The following is a 21,728-nucleotide window of genomic DNA, read 5'->3' as shown; positions in this document are numbered from 1 at the left end:
CAGCCCCCTTACCTTATGCAATGCCCTCCTTATGAGGGGCTTACATCAGTAATATTGGCGAAATGGCATAAACGTTAAGGGGCGGTGAGACTGTTTTGTCAAAGAAGTTAATTTTTAATTTTTTATACAGCATTTCATGCGCTTTGAGCAAATATATCACACTCGAGTATTCGCGGCATAAGAGAGCGTTTTTTTTAACTCCGTATTCATGGTGAGTTCTAGCGGCAAGATGGAAGTTTTATAAGATTTGTCTCCATTTTTCTCACACCAGTTAGATTTCGATCTTTATTTCTTGCAACCAACTAATGCAATATTTTTTGCGAATGCTGCAAATGGCTATTCTTGACTTCAAAAATGCTTCATCCGCATTTTTCTCAAAACAGCAATTTTGGCAGTTCATGTATACCTTTTCCCAGGAATTATTTGCCGTGAGCAAACAAAATTTTTACAAGTATTCAGCCAACGCCTTTACATGCCTGTTAGCAGAATAGGAAGCCCTAGTCATATTTTATTTTAATAAAGGAAAGAACTATTCATGGGCCGTACCTTTATTGTGCTGAGAAAGAAAAGAAACGTAACAAGCCAATTTATTGCTCAATGCGCATAATTTTGCTACCACTTGCGTAGAAGAATACATGCTGCTTTTAAGCAAAAATTCAACAAACTGCATTTAGCACGAAAAAGATACATTGTAGAAAATAACGGAAACAAATGTGAAAAATACTGGACAATATTTAGGTCCAGTTTTAAACGCTAATGCAAGCATCATCTATTGAAAAGATTGCTCGCATATTTCATGCCTATAGCTTTTGTTACCGCTGCTCTAGATCCAACTTTCGAAAGCCTTTCTGAAAGTCTCACCCCAACTTAAAACGTTAAGCAATTTGGAGACAAATTCTTTCTCGCCATTTCACAGTGGAATCTGCTATTGGACTTTCAGGCTATCAGCGACACTTAATGGGCTCTTATTATAAAACAGCACCTGTACTTGAAAGGAGTGCCGCAAAAAGCGTTCTGGTTCCATTACTACGAAAATTGCTTATTCTTCTAAAGAGGAAAGAAAAAAAGTCTTAGGAGCATTACAATTAAAAAAAAGCAGCTGGTGAAGATCAGGTAACAGCAGATCTGTTGAACGATGAAGAGACTGTGCTAGATAAACTGCACACCCTTTTCACGCGATGCCTTATCATTTCGACCGTACCAGAAGCCTGAAAGAACGCAAACATTATCTTGCGTCATAAGAAAGAAGACGCCAAGACTTGAAAAATTACATACCGATCGGCTTACTAGAAGGTGTTTACTATGGTAATCGCAAATACAATCAAGAGAACCTTACACTTCAGTCAGCCAAATGACCAGGCATACTTTGGTAAATGACACTCGAAATTAGACTATGTTTGCACTATAAATCACGCGATAGAGGAATGCTCAAAATTACGTGGTAGAGGAATGCGCAGAATACGACCGGCCCCTATATACTCGTATGCAGGGATTGCAGAATCAGGGCGTAGAAGACTCTGTAAAAGTACTCGAAGATATCTATAACGACTGCACGGATACCATTGTCCTTGATAAAGCCAGCAACAAAATTGCAACAAGGAAGGACGTCAGACAAAGAGCCAATGTCTCGATAATGTTGTTCACTGCCTGATTACGGGAGGTGTTCGGTGGCCGGGATTGGGAGCAGCTGGAGATATGACTTAATTCAGAATACCTAAGTAATTTCTGCTTCCTTGACGATATTGCCTGGATGAGTCACTCAATAGAAGAGCTGAAAAGCATGCTCAATGAGTTAGAGAGGTAGAGCAGAACGGCACGTCTTAAAATACCATGCAGCAAACGAAAGTAATCTTCAACAGTCTTGCAAGGAAACAGCAGTTCACAATTTTTAAGGGAATACGTCTAGGAAGGGCAGGTAGTGAAAGCTGAACCGGATCTTCAGAGGGAAATAACTAGAAGGATAAGAATGGGGTGGAGTGCATATGGCGGACTCTCTGAAATTATGTATGGCAGTTTACCTATTTCCCTCTAGAGAAAAGTGCACAACTGCTGTATTTTACCGGCACTCAACTACGGGGCAAAAACATAGAGTCTAACGAAAATGGTTCAGCTTAAGTTAAGGATAACGCAGCGAGCCATGGAAAGAAAAATGGTAGGTGTAACGTTAAGAGACCGGAAGCGGGGAGAGTGGGTGAGGGAACAAACGCACAAAAGAGGATGAAACGGGCTTGAACGGGGCATGCAATTCGAAGGCTAGCTAACTGCTGGTCCTTAAGGGCAACGGAGTGAATTCCAAGAGAAATTTAGCGTAGCAGGGGGTGGCAGAAGATTAGGTAGGCGGATGAGATTAAGCAGTTTGCAGGCAAAGGGTGGATGCAGCTGGCAAAGGACCGGGTAAATGGGAGAGACTTAGAAGATGCCTTTTCCCTGCAGTGGGCGTAGTCAGGCTGGTGATGATCAATTCAAGCAATAAGCGGGAAAATCTGTCATGAAGAAGCTGCGCGATAGGAGCTCATTCGGAAAGTTCAATTAAGGGAAGTCGACGGCTCGTGCAGTGCCGGAAGTTAACTGCTCAAAAACTGATTCTGTAATGGACAGTTTTTTCAGGATCCCTTCCCCACTGTTGAACCGTAACCTTCCCGGCTGCACACACAAGAAGTTAGAACGAAGGAAATTTATATAAGATGGCGAAAATAAATCCACGTTAAGGGTACAGTTTGAAAACCAACTCACCATCCTCGTATTCGGTAATTTCATCACTGCTATACTCGTAGCCTGCACAACGAAAGAATAAATGCGATTTTCTTCGTAAAAACAACTGCGCTTCACGAGATTACCCATTCCAAAAATAAAACTGCCACATCGCTGAAGGCCACTGTGCTGCAGATTGCCTTATTTGTAGAAATTGTACCTTTTGCTCCATGCGTGGGTCTAGAACAAGAGACCATAGAGGGTTTAGCTCCACACCTATTTCTGTACCTTCAACGGCGGTTTGTACTATTCAGTACCGCACTTTCATTATGAAATAATTACAGCGCATGCTTATTAATTTCGCAGCAATCACAGCCTGCTTTACACATTAAGAGGAAGTAGTTCATCATGTATAAACCGTATAGGAGTTGTAGGGTATGTTTCTTAAAATCAAATGACTTTAGATTGAGTTTTTGGTTCAGGACACTCTCGAAATCTCAAAATAGCTGTGCTCTCAGTGTTGCCTATTTTATAGCAAGCTGACATGAGATGTCTTAGTAAGCTGGAATTTGCAACGACGTGAACTGACGTGGTGCAATAGGCATCTTCATAACCTATAGTTGTCGTCTATTTCCGCATATGCTAGCAAACATTCTACCATTCCCGTGCTTTCGGGCGGATCTACGGTTACCCAGAAGTAGAGATCTCGGGCTGAGGTGTGGGCCGCCTCGCTACCGGCACGGATGTGTGGGCTGGGGCCCAAATTAGGGTGATTGTGCTATCAGTTTTGGTTGCGGACAGGATGCGAGCCGTTTCCGCAGAGACGCTGCCCTTTGAGATGTTCCAGACTGCAGGTTTGCTCTCGCTAAGAATCAACTAGCCTTGCTCCCGGTGCAAGCCAGCACTATTGCGACTCCCTCGGCTTGATCTACGTTTCTACTCCTCATGGAGGCGGAGGCGACTGGTGCACATCGGCCGTCGACTACTGAAGCCGCCGCCGCAACCGACCTGCCTCTTGCTGCGTCCACGTAGGCTACCTCTCCTGCGCTACCCTTCTCAGCCCTTTTAGCCAGCGCCTCCGCCCTCTTCATCCGCAATTCAGTATGGTGGTCTGGGTGCATCTTGTGGGGAAGGGGGAAAACTATAATATTCTCGCGACATTGTGGCGGTAGGGCGACCTCAAGAGGGTGCGACCCGTGCTGGGATCTTGAAAGTGCAGAGATCTCGCACAGCACACGGGCCCCTTTTAGAGCGTTGGCTCTTCTGGTTGCCTTTCGAGCCTCCGAGTTAGGCTGATTCTACGGATAGAATCCAGGATGGCGACCTCCAAGTGGTTGCCATGGTAACCGAGGTGGTTACATAATAGATAACAATAGTAACAGGCGGCAGCGTGATGCCCGAGCACGGCAGCTCGAAACCTCGAAGTCGATCCGTTATATACCGGGTGTTTTTTTAACTGTTCCTACTCCGCTTTTTCAAACACTTTAAGAGCTACTTCAGAGCATTGTGTGCAGGTGGATTTTGCGCCAAGGCGGACAATATGTACGTGATAAAGCTCATTTAATAAACGACTTAATAACTACAATTAACTAATAACTTATTTACTTGTGATTTCTAGGACAGATTATATTTCAGAAAGTGAAGGCTGTCAACTTAAAAGCTGAGTCCAGTTTTTAAATTTTCTTTTATTCGCAATGCTTTTCAAAATACTTTACGTCAAAAATACATTATTTAGCTCGTAAGGTTGCCTTCCAGCAATGCACAATTTTAAAATGCCGTAGCTAGTCGTAGTATTTTCGCAGAAATGCAGTTAACTGCTTCTACGGCATACAACACACCAAATTCTTCCCTATAACATGTATTAAAATGCGAGGGTCGCCTTATTAAAATTATGCATTGCGGGAAGCCAACTTTACGAGCGAGAAATGCGTAATTTTCATGTTAAATACTTTACTTAGAACTGCAAAGCTGATAAATAAAATTTTAAAACCGGACTGAGCTTTATATATTGATAGCCTTGAATTTCTTAATATTGTTATGACGAAGTGGAATAGTCGGTGGCTACTGCGACCCATCTATTTCCGGATTCCGAGGTCGGGAATGGTACAAGGAGGTCGAGCCCTACACGGTGGAACGACTCCACGGGCATGTCTATAGGTTCATACTTGACAGCGCAAAAAAACGAGGACAAAAGCGAACGAGGAGACACAACACAAGCGCTTGTGTTGTGTCTCCTCGTTCGCTTTTGTCCTCGTTTTTTTGCGCTGTCAAGTATGGATCCACACCAACTAGCCCAACTTTCTGTTCTTATTAATGTCTATAGGGTGCAGAAGACCAGGAGGTGGCGCCGAAGGCTTCTTCCTGCGTTGACAGAGGTCGCAAGTGGTGACGTAACGCTGGACTGTACGGTATAAGCCAGGTCAAAAGAAGCGGCGCCGTATCCGGTCGTAGTTTCTTGCAACACCAAGGTGTCCAGCTGCAGGCAGGTCACAGAGTTCTGCGATTATCTAAGAGCGCAGCTGCTAGGGAATGACTAGAAGGTCGGAGGACACTTCAGGGCGAAAGTTGCGGCGATAGAGGATACCATTTTTCGCATCGAAGAGCTGCAGGGAGCGTTTCAAGGTTCCAGAGCTGAGGCCCTCGATGATGGTTTGCAAATATGGGTCACTGCGCTGCTCCTCGGATATGTTGTGTATATCAGAAATGCCAAACAAGGAAGGGATATCGTCAGTGTCACTGAGATCAGAGGGCTTGACAGGGTACCGAGACAGGCAGTCAGAGTCTTCAAGAAAACGTCCAGACCTGTACACAACAGTGTACGAATACTCCTGAAGGCGTAGCGCCCAGCGGCCAAGACGCCCGGAGACGTCTTTCAGCGAGGACAGCCAGCGAAGGGCATGGTGGTCTGTGACAACAGAAAAAGCACGCCCGAACATGTATGGTCGGAATTTAGCTACAGCCCGAACCAGGGCGAGGCACCCCCTTTCGGTAAACGAGTAATTTCGCTCGGCAGGTGAAAGCAGACGGCTAGCATACGCAACGACGCGGTCTGGACCCCGGGAGCGTTGTGCGAGCACTGCTCCGATCCCGTAGCCGCAGGCGTCTGTGCGAAGTTCAGTAGGGGCCGCGGGGTCAAAATGGGCCAGAATTGTTGATGACGTCAGCAGGCGGACATGCGTGGAAAACGCATTTTGTTGTTCAGGGCCCCAGGTAAACTCCGTGTCGGTCCTCAGTAGGTCGGTGAGAGGACGACCGATAAGGGCAAAATCTTGAATAAAACGGTGAAAGTAGGAACATAGCCCAAGAAAACTGCGCACGTCCTTCTGGGACTGCGGACTACGAAAGTGTTGTACGCTTCAGTTTTTGCGGGATCAGGATGTACGCCGGAGGCGTCAACGAGATGTCCAAGAATGGTGAGTTGCCGGTGGCCGAATTGGCGTTTGGACGAGCTGAGCTGTAGTCCAGCCGTACGAAATACAGTCAGGATACTGCCGAGACGTTCAAGGCACGAGGCAAAGGTGGGCGAGAAGACATCATCGTCGAGGTAGCACATACATATAGTCCAGTTAAATCCGCGAAGGAGCGAGTCAATCATCCTTTCGAAGGTAGCTGGTGCATTACAAAGTCCGAACGGCATGACTTTTAACTGGTATAAACCGTCAGGTGTGACAAAAACTGTTTTTTTCGCGGTCCTGCTCCTCAACGTCGATTTGCCAATAACCGGAACGAAGATCAGTGGAAGAAAAGTATTGAGATCCGTGGAGGCAGTCGAGAGCGTCATCGATCCTTGGGAGTTGCAACATGTCTCTTCTTGTGATGCGGTTCAGGTGGCGATAATCAACTCATAAACGCCAAATGCCGTCTTTATTTTAACAAGGACGACAGGAGAAGCTCAAGGACTGGAGGACGGTTCGATGATGTCCTTGGCGTGCATCTTTTCGTCTTGCTTTTCTATAATTTGGCGTTCGGAACTGGACACCCTGTAAGGCCGGCGGTGCAGAGGAGCGGCGTCACCGATGTTGATACGATGCTGCACAATAGTCGTACGCGCTAAAAGGTGGTCACTGAAATCAAATATGTCCTGAAAGGATGGCAGTAAAATGGTAAGCGGCTGTGCTTGGTCTGAGGAGAGAACGGAAGCGATCATATTGGCATAATGGTCAGGTCTCGAAATAGCTGTGAAATGACCGTCCGAGGAGGGCGATACGCAGTTTGCGAGTGCGGAGATCACGTACGCGTCGGTCGGCGATAGCGTGGCGAGGCACATGCCTTGAGGAAGCGTCTGGACGTGCGTACTGAAGTTGAGAACAGGTAGACATGCGCTGTTTGCCGATACTGTGACAACTGTGTGTGCAAGGGCAGCATTCTTAGTGACGGGCAAATCAAGGTCAGGAGTGATAACATACTGGCCGTTGGGAAGAGGTGGAACAGATTTTCACAAAACGTAAGCAGCAGGTGGTAAGCGGGTGAACTTGGCAGTACAGACACGGTGCACAACTGCGGCAGGTGGTTCTAAGATTAACGGTAGGTCTAACTCAAGAACACTTGTAGCACAGTCAATAAGGGCTGCGTGCTCGCTAAGAAAATCAAGGCAGAGTATAATTTCATGAGGGCAGTGGTTGAGAACGGTACAGAGCACTGCGGTTTGGCCATCAGAAATCGGAACACGAGCAGCACACAGGCTGAGTACTGGGGACGTTGTGCCATCGGCAACTCGAACAACGGCTGTAGGAGCAGGCGTCAGTACTTTGCGGAGGCGGCAACGTAGGTTGGAACTCATCACAGAAATGTGGGCGCCCGTGTCAACCAAAGCAGAGACGGAAACACCATTGACTTCTATAGTCAGTAAATTCCGCGGGGCACGAAGAACTAAACGAGTATTTTGGGGCCGGGTCGTCACTGCAGCGCCAGCTGTAGACGCTGCAGAAGCTAATTTTCCGCCTGTGATCGTACGTAGGGGCTAGGAGAGGCAGCGCGTTGTCATTGCGGCGAACAGGACTGGGGGCGCTGTGGGGCGGTGAGTGGCTGAAGCAGGGCGGCGAGACGTCGGTGGTGGGGCTTGATGGGTCCAAGGATCGCGAGAAAGAGCTTGAGCGGGCAGCGTCGGGGCGATAAGGGGGAGTCGAGGAACGGGTCCGATTGAAGGAGTACCATCGTCTACTGCAATGACGCGCGATGTGGCCTACACGGGAACAATTAAAGCATATGAGCCGGTCGTCAGGCGCACGCCACTCGGAGGGATTGCGTGGTCGAGGAGTGGCGTGAACATGCCGGACAGGATAAAGAGGAGGGATGTCGGGCACTTGGGTAGGATGAATAGCGGCGACTGAGTTGAAACCCAAGTTAGCAATTTCCTGTCGCACGACAGCTTGAATAAGAGGAAGGGTCAACGGCTGGTCGGCCACAGGAGTTGCTAGGGGAGCCGGACCAATTGCTTCAAGCTCACGGCGCACAATACGGGACGCGTTCCCAGGTGAGGTCGGCTGGTTCCGAGAACAAAGATCTTGGCAGGAGGAAGACACAGCCGTGTTGGGCAGGCGTGTGATATGATGGGTGATCCGTCGGCTTTTGGCGTCCTCGAAGCGGCGGCATTCTTTTATGATGTCGGAGATCTTGTCGCAGTTTTTGTAGTTGAGCAGATTGAAGGCGTCGTCTGCGATGCCCTTGAGCACTTGTCCGACTTTGTCAGCCTCGCTGATTTTTGTATCTACTGTGTAGGACAGAGACAACACATCTTGAATATAAGAGACGTAGGACTGACTCCGTGGATGACTGGGCGCGACTGGCAAGATCTCTTTTAGCGGCAAGCTGCCGGCCGAGTGGACTGACGAAAAAGTCGATGAGCTTCTGCTTACAGTCAGCCCAACTGGTCAGTGTCTCTTCGTAGGCATCATACCACTTGAACGCCGTGCCCTTAAGGTAAAAACTATGTTCGCATGCATGAAAGTTTGGTCCCAGCGGTTGTTAGCGCTTCACCGTTCATACCTGCGAAGCCAAGTCTAGACGTCGGCGTTATCGTCGCCGGCAACTGGTTACTCTCCGTTCTATCTCTTATATGGGAGACACGCCGTCCTGCCTTTGGACACACTTGTCCCATCCGCTGATCGTCCCGTCACCGCCTACGCCCGTGACGCCATTGTTCAAGCTGCAGACGCTCGCCGAATCGCCCGTAGTCGGCTCCAAGCGCCCCAGCAAGCACAGAAGTATCTGTACGACAATCGCCGTCGCCACGTCACCTACGAACCGGGGTCTCTCTGTCTTCTATGGTCTCCTTCCCGCCACGTCGGGCTGTTTGAGAAACTTCTGTCCCCCTACCATGGCCCTTATCGTGTGGTGCGTCAGGTCACCGACGTCACGTATCAAGTTGCTCCTCATACACCTGCATCATTACCAAGTAGACCACCAATTGATATTGTTCACGTCCTGCGCCTCAATCCCTACCACGTCGTTTCTCGACCACCGGCCTGGCGCTTACACGGCGTTCGTGCCGCCGGGAGTCATGTTACGACGAAGTGGCAGTGGAAGACGAAGTGGCCTCTCGCGTGAAAGGACGAACGAAGAACAGGAGGTTAATGCAGCTCCCTGTTCGTGTTGGTGCTCCCTGCTATGGACTCTTTATTCTAACCCCCAACAATTGTAAATAAATGTAAATAGTATTTCTCCGTAACAATATATTGTTGACCTCCTAAATGAACAGAACAAAGTTGATAAGGTAATTTCAGCTAATTAATCGTTCAATCACTCAGCTCTATTACGTACTATCGCCGTCAAATGAAATGAGAAAAGCGGAGTGCTTGGCCAAAAGTCCATTTTACGTCGTTTTCTTGAGTTAGCTAGACCTTTGCCTGCGCGCTCCGCTGTTCGCATTTCATTTACGCCGATAGTATACATATTGTCCGCATTGCTTCACGATCCACCTCCACAGCCCGCTCGCACAGACATGATTAGAAAAATTGTTTTTACATAATTACACATGCCAAGATTACCAGATACATGACATTCACAAGTATAAATGACGCTAAGCATCTAAGGCGAGCTAATTTAAGAAGTACCATAAGCATCTGCGAGTAACTAAGACTAGTTTCTCGTGGGCCGTTTAAAACAGGATAGCACACCCATTGATTGAACAGTGAAACAGCAGTAATCAGAAAGAGAAAAAAAGGATACCTTAGTGCCAGTTTGGCCTAAAAACCAGAACAAGACGATCGTTGTTAACAGAAATGAATGGGCACGACAACTGCCGGAAAAACTCTTTTCCTCCCCCAAGAAAGAGAGTTCCTCCGACAAGAAACTTATCAGCTCCCTTCGAAGACGACCAAGTATTGGCCGCACAGTGCGGCATCGAGAGCTACCAGCGACCGCGGTGCATCGACTGCGCCATAAACTAAACATACCCGCAACAATTAACAGGCGAGCAAAATAGCCGCCGGGGAAGCGGCCGCGGGAGACAAAGCTCGAATTGCCCTGCCCACGGAATCACGTATGAACCGCGCGCCAAAAGGCACACGCTACCACGCAGCTGAACAGCGTGGCGCGCAGAGGTGTATTTCTCAGGGATTAGAACAACTATCTGTCAAAAAGTTAAAAAGAAAACGCACCGGGTATATCCCTATCTGGCAGGCGTAAGTCGGGCCACTTACTCCCGACATTCGTATAAAGTTAAGGGCCAACTGTTTGCCCCGTAATGTTCCGGATGGTGTCATATGATTCACCGTTTTGTGAAGCATAAACTTATAGTTAAGTTAGAGCCTAGAGGGATTCGAACCGGCGTCTTGTGCCCCAATTTCTTGTCTTTACGTATCTTTACATGAGCATTGCGGCCCGTTTGTCGTAGGTTGCTAGGGGCGCTGGCATACGATTTTGCGTTTCATGCAGTATAAATCATTAGTTAATTTTGAGTCTAGTTCGCGGCAGGGATTCGGACAGGCAGCTTATGTTAGGTGTGTTAACGCTGGATAATCGTTCGCTGCTTCAGCGTCGGCTGATTTTTGCGTTTGGCCGCCACCGAAACGCGGCCTCCGCGGTCGCGTTCGCAACCGGGTGCTCCTTCCGAGTAGCTGAGTGCCGTAACCACTGAGCCACCGCGCAGCTTGCTACAGTTGTAAGCTAAGTTATTTTCGTTCTTCGAACTTTCCTTAATCAAGTTGCAACAATATTTCTTTCGTTGTCAAACTCCTTCATAAATTTTCACCCTGTGACGGTCAGATGAGTGTCAACTTTCCCTCATGCGGCATGGCTCCGTTCGGTTTAATTATCACGGAAAAGCGGTCGGCCTAATAGTACTCGGCACCACGTGTCGGTAATATCCGATAACTGCGCAAAAAAAAAACGCATCATGGTAGCTTGTGGTTCTATTGCTTCATAATTGAGAGATGCGTGATAGGTGATGACTTGTTATTGAAATATTTGTAATTAATTTAATAACTAATTATTTAAAGAAGTGACAGAATTAAAAAGGTGCTACAAAGGTGTGAAAATTTTGAGAATGAAAAGCCAGTTATTGATGATGCAAATAAAGAAAAATTAAAGTGTTTAATTGAAGCGTCATTTGATTGGAACAATTGAAAAACATGAAAAACACGCTCAAAGGTGTCAAACTGCCTATTATTGAAAGCAAATATTTGGTCATAATAAGTATCGGTGTATATCGTCACCCTAATGAAGAAAATTTTAAACAGTCGCATAAGCTTCAGATGACGCACCAAACGGCTTACGGTATCGCGTCAAGTCGTAAACACAACATAGGACTCGTTTAACGTTCTTAATAACCACTTTGGGAATTTTACACGGAGAAACGGGTTCAAGATAAATCGCAGACTGCTGGATTACAAATCAATAGCGGCCGTGGTGAAAGCTATGATAGAAAGCTTAGCGTTTCACTATGCTGAAAATTACTGAGACTGGGGAGCGCTACATACAAGACGAGGGGACAACGCCACGTAAGAACACCACGATACACGAGCGCTCGTGTATCGTGGTGTTCTTATGTGGTGTTGTCCTCTTGTCTTGATTGTAACGCTCCCCAGTCTCAGTATGTACAACAAACTAGCCCCCCACAAAGCTTTGCTGAAAATTAAACAGAAAAAATTGGTGGTGGTTTAGATTTGGTTAAACCTGGAGTGACGCTATAACTACAGCTGGCGGAGTGGAAGTTGGTCACGTGACCAACCACGTGGTGTACACGTGATCAGCTTCGGCGCCGCGCCGCCGGCAGCTGCTCCGCACCACATGACCAGCCCCGTGACAGCGTGGCGGCACACCCACGGCGTGGTGGCGTAGCCACAGGGCGGCAGCGCCGCCACCGTCACGGCGCCTCCTAGCTGAAGGCTCGAAATGCTGCCCTAAGGTAGCTATTGCTATAAAACTATCTTGTTCCTCACTCCTTATCGTTTAAAATCTCTAACAGGGTGCTAATAAAAAATCGGCGGTGGTCTAGCTCTGGTTAAAACTGGAGTGACGCGATAGCCATAGCTGGCCGAGTAGAGCTTGCTCAGTTGAATTGCAAAATCAGTCTTTCTCCGCACCGTTTCGTTGGTCGTTCCTTCTTCATCTTCAGTTCACCTGATACGGCGCATGCGCACAGCAGTTGCAGCTCGGTTTCGCCGGCGCACCGCGCCGCCTAGAGCAGCAGCTGCTCCGTACCACGTGACCGTAGCGGCGCCACGCTGAAAGCTCGAAAAGCTCGAAATGTAGGTGTCGCTACAAAACAATGAGCCTGGCGTTTACCGAGACCGGCAGTAAATTTTTAAGTAAATGCAGTGTTGTGTCATCCGTCCCTCTTGTTCAGCACACTGCAAGTCTAAATTAGTTACGTACTTACAAATGCCTTGAGTAGTGCCTTCAGGCACTAAAGCAGTTCGTAAATGAAAAAATTCAAGTGGCCGCACTCTAAGGATTTTCTTCCTACCAATAAAAAAGAAAGGAAAGAAATACCAAATATGGTTTGTATCAGTTCAGGAACACCTTTTTTGAAGGTGTCAAGGAAACTTCTAATGTGCGCAGCGTGATTAAATCTGCTTTGGTATCTATTTTAATACCAGTGCGTTACAGCTACAGTCAAGGTGTAATCTATATTTTACTGAATATATCATAATAATAATCTCCAATGTTGATCTTCGTCTGCTCCTATTAATAAGAGGAAAAGGGTAAATCGCAAATCTGCAATTGTTGACAAATGAACCCATTATATCCCTTTGTGATACGTGTATGAGTAACAACCCGGAAGAACAGAGAAAAAGACGCTTTTATATTTTTTGTATAGTTTCCAATAATCTAGACTACTTTGCACTTAATCTGGTGGGACTTTCATCAAAATGTAATAATGAAGAGATGAGGAGCGTGGACAAAAAATAGAAACATAAAAAGCTAATGCTGGCAAGTTCTTGCACAACTTACAAAGTTAAAATACAAGAAAATCACGTTACATTTTCTTTATGCCCCCCTCGATTGCTAAACATACGATAGTAAGCCGGGTATTTACAAACACTAAAGGAAAAAAAATTGGCAGTGGTTTTGCACTGGTTTAACCTGGAGTGACGCGATAGCTACAGCTGGTCGAGTAGAACTTGTTCAGTTGAATTTAAAGTCAGTCTTTCGCCGCTCCGTTTCGCTGGGCGTTCCTTCTTTGGTTTCATCGCACTTGACACGGCGCAGGCGCAGAGTTGTTGCAGCTCGGTTTCACTGCAGCGCCGCGCCTCCGGCAGCAGCAGCAGCTCCGCACCACGTGACCAACACGTCGCTGGTCACGTGACGAACCACGTGACCAGAAACAGCGCCGCGCCGCCGGCAGCAGCTCCGCACCACTTGATGGTGGCGGCGCTGTGGCCACCAACGCGGCGCCGACGCGGTTGGTGGCCGCAAAGCTGAGGGCTCGAAACTCTGCCGTAATGTAGCTATCGGTAGAAAAAATTCTGTTGACATGTATTTCTGCTGGCGAAAAATGCGGTTTACTAATGCTTACTAATGCATCTCAGTATGCCTTGGCTTCTTGATAACATGAAGACTTGGATACTCTAGAACATGTGGTTTTATTTTTTATGAAAGATGGTATTAGAGGAATGAAGCGACCAAATTTATGCAATATTTTGATGTTTTATGGCCCCTCCATAGTGCGCTGTCAGAATGAATTGTTGAAAACACAGCCCTCCAATAAAGTATTCTTATGCTACAAATACACAGGTGTTATAGAAGCAAGGAACGATAAAGAAGCTGCCAGGAAAAATCTAGCTATCACGTAATGATCAATGAGCACTAAGAGCCCAAATGGCATTTCAGTCCAGGGAGAGCAGTAGTGCTGGAAGTGCGCAGCGTTACAACATTTTTGTGCTTGCTTCGCAATGTAGAACCGTAACCTTCACAGACACAGAATATGCAACAAGAACATAAAGAATTTGCAAGTAAGAGGGCAAAAACAAAGGCACTTACCTCCATCTTTTTCAGCATAGCCATCGCGGGGAAGCGCAAAGTCTGCGCCACAGGAAAAAGTAAATTTCTTTGTAAATGCGACTGCGCTTCACAGGATCAGGCAAAGAAAAAATTGCGATAACAGTGAAGCTCTGTTGCGAAGCTCTGTTGTGCGTTGTGTTGCGAAGAGACGGAAAACCTTAGGGGGCTTGCCAACGTTTCGACAAAAGGACTTGTTTTCGTCTGGGCCAGGGCTTCGTTGGCAAGCACCCTGTGGTTTTTTCCCTTTTTCACTTTGCGATTATCAAGAACCATCTGACCAACCTCTCTCTAACATGAACTCTAACTCTAGTATAGTCATTGTAGTTACTTTTAACGGCTGTTTGCATTAACTCATACACCGGTTTCTACAGGAAATAATTTCAGCGCAAGATGCTGATTGCTGCGGCAGTAACAGTGCGCATTACAATAATATTGGTATTTCTTCATCATAAATGAACCGCATTGTACCCCAAGCATATAAAGAGAAGTTTTTCAGTGCTAAAACATGAGGACCCTGTTTTTATGAAGTAGAAAAATATTTTAACGCATGCGACGTTTTTTTTTTTTCGGCGATGTTCGTGCGGCAGAAAACGTCGTCGTGGCGCGACGACCTGGGGGCCGGAGATACATGGAGCGAATAAGCAGCAGCATGCCGCCGCGTATCTCTCAGCGCGAAAGCAATGCGATCAACAAGTGGCAAATACCATTGAGCGAGGAGCTCTTTTGGAGCAGCCACGCTGACTCCTTTTTCAGAATAGCAAAACTGCTCATTTAGACACCACTGTACTGATTGCAGCACGCGTGCATAGATATCTACAAGGTTTTGCGTGCTCGAATGCATGCTGTCGCGTACTTTTTGATGCCCACTCAGCCGTGGCTACCATCGGCTCCGGTTTTGTTCGGCACCTTCGCCTCATGGAGGAAAGGCGGGCATTTCGATCCAAGATTCTGTCGTATTCTCTAAAAAAAAGTGCCATTTCATGTCTGGTGAAGCGTTTATTTCCACGATAATAACAATTCCGTGCAATAAACATAGCAGTGCTCGTCGGCCATGGTGGCCATCTTGGCGGCGGCGGCGCCGGAGGCCGCCGAACCCGAAGAGCGGGCTTTCTGCGCTGCTATTGGTTTGCTTCGGCGGCCGCTTCCGGTCTCGCCGAACGCCGCGCGTCAATATCTGGCGGGGCCAGATCGGCAGCGGCAGGAGTTTTTTTCGAGGGCGGACGTCAAATGCGCGCCGTCGCGCGAAAATCGCCGACAAAAACACTCTATGTATCCCGGGCATTACGCGGTAGAAAAATCGTGCACTGCACTAGGAGAAAGAATTCAGGCAGACATAATAATAATAGGTTATGCAGGAGATCGCAATAAATTTTTTTTAGAGGGTTACAGTACTCATTGTGTATTTTATGTTAAACACTACGGAAATCATCATGCGCCTCGCGTCTTTGTCTGACGTGTGCACGCAGTTGTTTTTAAGTTCAGCCCATATTCGCAACTACTAGCCGTGAATGATTTCTCCAGCAATAAAGCGCCATACCTAATCTCTCTGTAGGTTTTGACATGTGAGGTTCAGTTCCCTTTTCGCGCAAGACAGGCGCGCAATAGTAACAAAAATTGGAGAGCACTGCAGTGTGCTGCATTGCAGAAATCGAGAGTTTTTGCGTTTGAAAGACAGCATCCTTTTTGGCGAGCCATCTTTGTCATTTGACACTTATCACGTGACTCTTAGGTGATCTAGGCAAATGTTTGCGTCATTGTTGTCATGTGACACTTGTCACTTGACCCTTGCTGACATCAGCCACTGTTTTTGCAAGCCATAGTTGTCTAACATCATTACATATCCACAACACACTTTACCGTCGTACACACCACAACGCGTACACTTCGTGCCCTTCTAACACGCTTGAATCAACTACCTTTTGTGGCATACAGCTCGATACAACTTTCACTGAACCTCATCGTTAAACATGCGGCTTAAGGGGCTGTCAATACATTCTAATCAACACGTTACGCCCACAGTGTTGCTGTATTGCAGTGACACTCATGAACAATTGAGACTGCTGCAGATTGACCTGGTAAAGGCGTTTGATCGAGTGTGTCTTTTATTTCTTTTTCTCTTTTGAAGCACGTCAATATTGGTTCAATTCTTTCTCCTAAGATGCGCATTTGTTACAAAAACTGTTCTACGTGATTGATTGTAAATGGCTGTCTCTCGCAACCAGTCTGCAATCAGGCACCTGTGAAACAAGGTTTCCCAACACCAATGCTCCTGTTCGCATTATACTCGGAGTCACTTTCCATAAGTGGTTTCTGTGTTATGGGTTACGAACTGAAGGTATTAGCTTATGCAGATGAGCTTCCGATTTTCTCCGCTGATAAGCCAAGCATCGATGACGTTATTCGTTTAATGGGGGACTTTGGTGCAGTGTCTGGCGCTCACATTAATGGTTCTTAGAGTTGCGGTCTCAGGTTTGGAATGTGCGGATTGACACCATCTTACTACGCTGTTGTGCAGTGGACACGTAGGCCACCCAAGTATCTTGGGATCCCTTTGAGCGCCTATAAGCATATATAGTGCACATTACTGGAACGAACGCGTGCCAACTCTTGAGCGCTATGCTGAGTTTTGTCCCTCGCGGCCTCTCAATTTTTGGCACAGCGGCCGCATGTAATCTGTTTCTCGCGATTAAACTTTATTTCTAACTCCAAATTATTCATTGCGCAAGCCTCAATATATAGCGTTTTCACACTGTTTTCGCCACTTTTATATTGGCTTCGCCTTTTGCATCTATGAGGCGTGACACCATTTTCCGGCCAGTAAGTGCTGGCGGCATTGCTTTAGTTCCCCTGTAGGTCAAGCAGATAGTTTCGCATTTCGTGGGTTTTCGTGACACTACACAATCAATAGTGCCTGTATTCTTGCACGTTAATTTAGTTCATGTTTTACTCAACCGCACTGTGTCTTCTAATGTTTCTGATCGACCATGTTTATGGGGCTTCATGCATGAGGCGTATTTGGCTGTTCGTTTCCTGATTGTTAGTTTCTCCCCTGAGTTCCCTTTTTCAGCTTCGAGGAAAAGGTTGTACAAGAATTAATTCTGTATGCTCTTCCCTCCACCCATATACCATTCTGCGTTTTTCGGTTTATCGGGATATGACGTACTCAAAAGAATGCCTGAAATGCCCCTCCCGTCGTGTACCAGTACACTTTTCTATAAACTCTAGAGAGAGACATTGCCCGTTAGAACATGCTTAGAAAAAAGGACCATTTTGTGAACACGATTAATTGCCACCTTTGTGATGCTACAGAAACAACTGAGCTTTGTTTGGCAAAGATGCAGTGCACCTTATAGATATCTAGCAACAAACATTGAAAAACGTGCTTAATTGGCCGCCGCATTCTGTGCGATATCTCACTGCACTGTCATTTGTTGGTGAGCCTTTAAAAATGTTCTTCCTGATTCGACTACAAATCCTCCGAAAAACGTGCAAGATTGACCAACATTGTGAATCTGTTGTTTTTGCAAGAAACCACTTCAGGAGAATGATTATTCAACTAAAAGAATTGTACGCCCACACTGAATTTGAACCACAGTTGCAACCACTCGTAGGGCTGTGTTATTCACTGCCTTGTTTCGAGCGCGTCGTTGACTGTAATGTAATAGTGATGTGTCCTGTGCCGCGTCTTTTCTAGTGCTCGTTTGTTAAGGTGTGTCGTACTATGCACTGTGTTGATTTGCGATTGCTTTGTACATACCTCGTGTGCATAGAAGATTGCTTCACTGCAATAAATACTAAGTTAAAAAAAACCCTTCCAGCCGCATGCGTTGCACGCCCGTCTGTCGCACAGAGGGCCTGGGTTCGAACAGTAATGGCAGCGAATTTTCATTTTGAATGACCATTTTCGTGCGGACATATTCTGCCGTCTCGATCGCTGCCGACAAGCTCTGCAGACAGGTCCTGTGTACACGCCACTTATGAGATAAGAAATGCTTTCTACTGAATTTCCATACAGTGTCGCTAAGATGGAATTTGTAATGACATTAATGCGACCCTCCTCCTGTCGCAACCCTTTCACCTCGATATCTTAATGGCACGCCAGAAGGAAATACCAGGTCAAACTATATTGAAGGAATGATGCGTAATGCAAATAGGCCACTTCTTCCTAAAAATAAGAGTACATAAAAACAAAATTTCATTAAATACGCGCTGCTGCAATGCCTGCACAAAATTTTGTTAACTAGAACTCCCAAGTCAGTTCCATCCGCGGGCCGTTAATGGCTGCTTGTTTTACGTTGGAAAACGCTGAAATCCGAAAGAAGTGCTGGCAGTTCGGTGGCAACTTCAAAATACGAAGCCTTGCACGCTTCCTCTGGGTCTAACTACAAGGCAGAGCTAAAATCCTAACATTTAGTCACTTCCACGTGGGAACGGTGTGTTAAAAACAGGCGGTTTATTTCCATATGGGCAGGCTACAATGACTAGGAAAGCGCATAAGATCTGACCAGTCATTCGTCGTTCTTTTAAGTAATTCATAGCTGACTGATTTCGCCGCATGATTAGTCGAAAAAAGCAGCTTGCGTTCCCAGAATGCTGTTCTGTTTATTCTAGAAATTAACGATTGAACCGAAGTGTCTAAAAACTGCAAGAGCCAGATGCTGAGGTATTACTAAAGACGTCTTTATGTCTAATTGAACTCACTTGGTGACGTAAGAAGTGACCAGCAGATAAACGAGTAGAGCATCCCCTTTGTCACCTGAACGGACAGATGAAAAAGCATTGTCATAAATTACTTTTGTAGCGATAGCTACATTACGGTAGCATTTCGAGCCTTCAGCGTGGCGTCGCTACGATCACGTGGCTGGTCACGTGGTTCGGAGCAGCTGCTGCTGCAGGCGGCGCGGCGCGCCGGTTAAACCGAGCTGCAACAGCTGTGCACAGGTGCCGTGTCAAGTGAGACGAACATGATCAAGGAACGGCTAGCGAAACGGAACGGCGAAAGACTTTGCAATTCAACTGAGCAAGTTCCACTCGGCCAGCTGCAGCTATTGCGCCACTCCAGGTATAACCAGAGCTAAACCATCGCCACTATATTAAACAAACGCCTCGATTTTGCTTTTGCTATTCATTTTCTGTATTGCTTGTCCTTAAGCAGCTATTGGTACATCAACGCACGAAGTGGTTAAACGGTTTAACGATAGCCGATTTATGAACATCTTTTAGACTTGCTGAGTGATACATTTGCTGCACGTGCACAGCGAAATTTTATATAAAATGTGAGGATATGATTATGACGTACGAAGCACACAAGCTTGGTTGTATACGTCTTTAATTAAAGCTCTATAATGCTCTGTATATACTACGCCATACATATTTTAGCAATAGACTTTGATTATATATAACATGACCAAGCTCACTTTCTTTGATGCTAAGTATCCTATCTATCTTAAATATGTGCCTTTTTAAATAGGATATGTCGCCCACACGAAGTTAAGCCCGGTTTGGTTTTTGGGGTTTAAGATCCCAATAATACTCAGGCTATGGGGACGCCGTAGTGGAGGGCTCTGAACAAATTCGACCAACTGAGGTTCTATTATGTGCGTAAAAATCGCGCAGTACACTGGTCCCAAACTTTTGCGCCTCCATCGAAATGTTACTGCCGGGGGCCGGGATCGAACCCGGCTTTTCGGGTCAGAAGCCGAGAACCCTAAGCACTGAGGCTCCGCGGCGGCTGCGAAGTTAAGGTGACTATACTTTATTATCATACTTATTAATAATACTTTTCGCGTTATTGAGCAAATGTATTCCGCTGTTTTCTTTCGGAGCGCCAGGTAATTCCTTCGAAGTCTTTTAACCTCTTTATAGATACATAAAAGTTGAATATCTTAATCCTTCGATCTCAACCACATCTTACTAAAACAACTGGGCTTGTTTAAACATAATATACGCATCACAACTTTTGCGCTTGGATTATACTGGCCCGTCAGAACAGCCGCTTTGCTAAGCAGGAAAGGAGACCTTACTGAATGCAATGCTTCGGGAAGTGCGAGAGGTATTTACGGGCGTTTTATTCACGATTCTTATGCGGCAAAGTGAACATCCAGGACACATGTTTTTAGGATGCTTTTTATAAGCGGTTCTTTACTGCTGGAGAGGATTAAGTTTGATACCACTGTTTCTTTAAGCATAAACTCGTTACTTGTTGCTGCTTCGCCATGTTCACTTGACACACATAGATGTCCTCATTTACTGCTTGCGTTGCTAGCAACGCACAGGATATCATTCTTGGTTTAGCATTTAAAGTCTTTTACTTGGAGTCTAATGCGTCAACTGCACTCATATTGGAGTGTGTGAAGGCTTCTAACTTCGTACAGCGCCGCTCCTCAAACAGCACAGCGGGCGAATATTACACTAAATTTTGGCAACAGTTTCAAATGAAAATGCAGGTTGCATGAGTGTTCTGCTTAAGCCCTTACGTTTAATTTTAATAATGCTTCATAAGACGCTAAAAACGTACCAAGTAAGTATTTTCAACGCTTGTCTTTATTTGTTCCTACTGGCTTACTCTGCAGGCGGATTTCTGGGCCCTTTGCATCACTTTTATAGAAAAGAAACAGCACTCATGTATGCATGGCAATGCACAAGTATAGCAGAAAGAGACGTGCTTCACCCTAGCAAAAAGAAGGAACGGGCGATTAGTCAGCATGACCGCTTGGTAGAGAGGCTAATATCAGCAATGAAGCTTACCATCTTCAGGCGCTTTACGGAGCTTAGAGTAAGGCGAGGAGCTTTTATTGGTTCAAGGTGCGTTGAGAGACTATTGTTCACTATATATGCAGCAAAGTAATCTTTTTCTTTTTCTAAATTTAGTTGCGGCTCCGACATTTACGTTATTCTGCTGTGCACGAATTATGTTCCAAACTTCATTGTCAGAACAATTCCAGAGGCCATTGCCATTTTGCCGGAGGTGTGCCCTATAATTTTGAAGAAGAACAGCGCGAATTAAACAAGCAATGACGGAGGACAGACAGAGACAGGCGCTGTTTGTGGGCGTCTTCCTTCATTCCTGGTCTAAGTCGCGCTGTTCTTGTTGAAAATGGCACACCAACTCGCCCAAGCATCAGTCCTCACGCGTGCCCTATAAAACCCATATATGAAATGTCTCTAGCTCTGCCTCTGTCTAAGTATAGTTCGCAACGTGCGTGGCAGCGCTTATGCACTTTTTCCGAACTTGGTCGGCAACCCGCACGACTACAGAAAGTGTGGCTAAGCGTGCTACTTGGAATGTCACCTTTTACGCTTTGGATGAAATATGCGACTTTGTGCCCGCAAAGTAAAAACGTAGCATAAGCTTGAAATGCTCGTCGTTTGCTAAAGTGCTTCATTTTCTGTACTTGCGTCCTGTATTACTTCCTCCTGGCCTCCCTTCAAGCTTTGCTGAATTTTTTTTTCCTGATATTTCCTGGCGCATTGGGGTATCTGATCCCACAATTTGATTAATTCACACAGGACGATTGCTTAATCTTTAGAGATTTTTATTTTAGTGACTGTTAAATATACGTCGCTGCGGTCCGATTCGCTTTCTACCGAAA

The 21,728-nt window shown here is 46.1% G+C and overlaps 1 long non-coding RNA gene across 1 annotated transcript; it reads right to left on the bottom strand.

The window, feature by feature from the left end:
• Positions 1-2,717: 2,717 nt before the first annotated feature.
• On the bottom strand, positions 2,718-20,963 carry LOC144118989 (uncharacterized). The gene is made up of 4 exons (XR_013312212.1): positions 20,884-20,963; positions 18,838-18,892; positions 14,116-14,157; positions 2,718-2,775 (listed from the first exon to the last, which is right to left on the bottom strand). It is a non-coding gene; the product is annotated as an uncharacterized LOC144118989 (long non-coding RNA).
• Positions 20,964-21,728: the final 765 nt, after the last annotated feature.

The sequence above is a fragment of the Amblyomma americanum genome, chromosome 2 (assembly GCF_052857255.1).
Source record: "Amblyomma americanum isolate KBUSLIRL-KWMA chromosome 2, ASM5285725v1, whole genome shotgun sequence".
In the NCBI taxonomy this organism is placed as follows: domain Eukaryota; kingdom Metazoa; phylum Arthropoda; class Arachnida; order Ixodida; family Ixodidae; genus Amblyomma; species Amblyomma americanum.
Note: the sequence above shows the minus strand (reverse complement) of the source record. Positions and strands in the feature narration are given on the sequence as shown.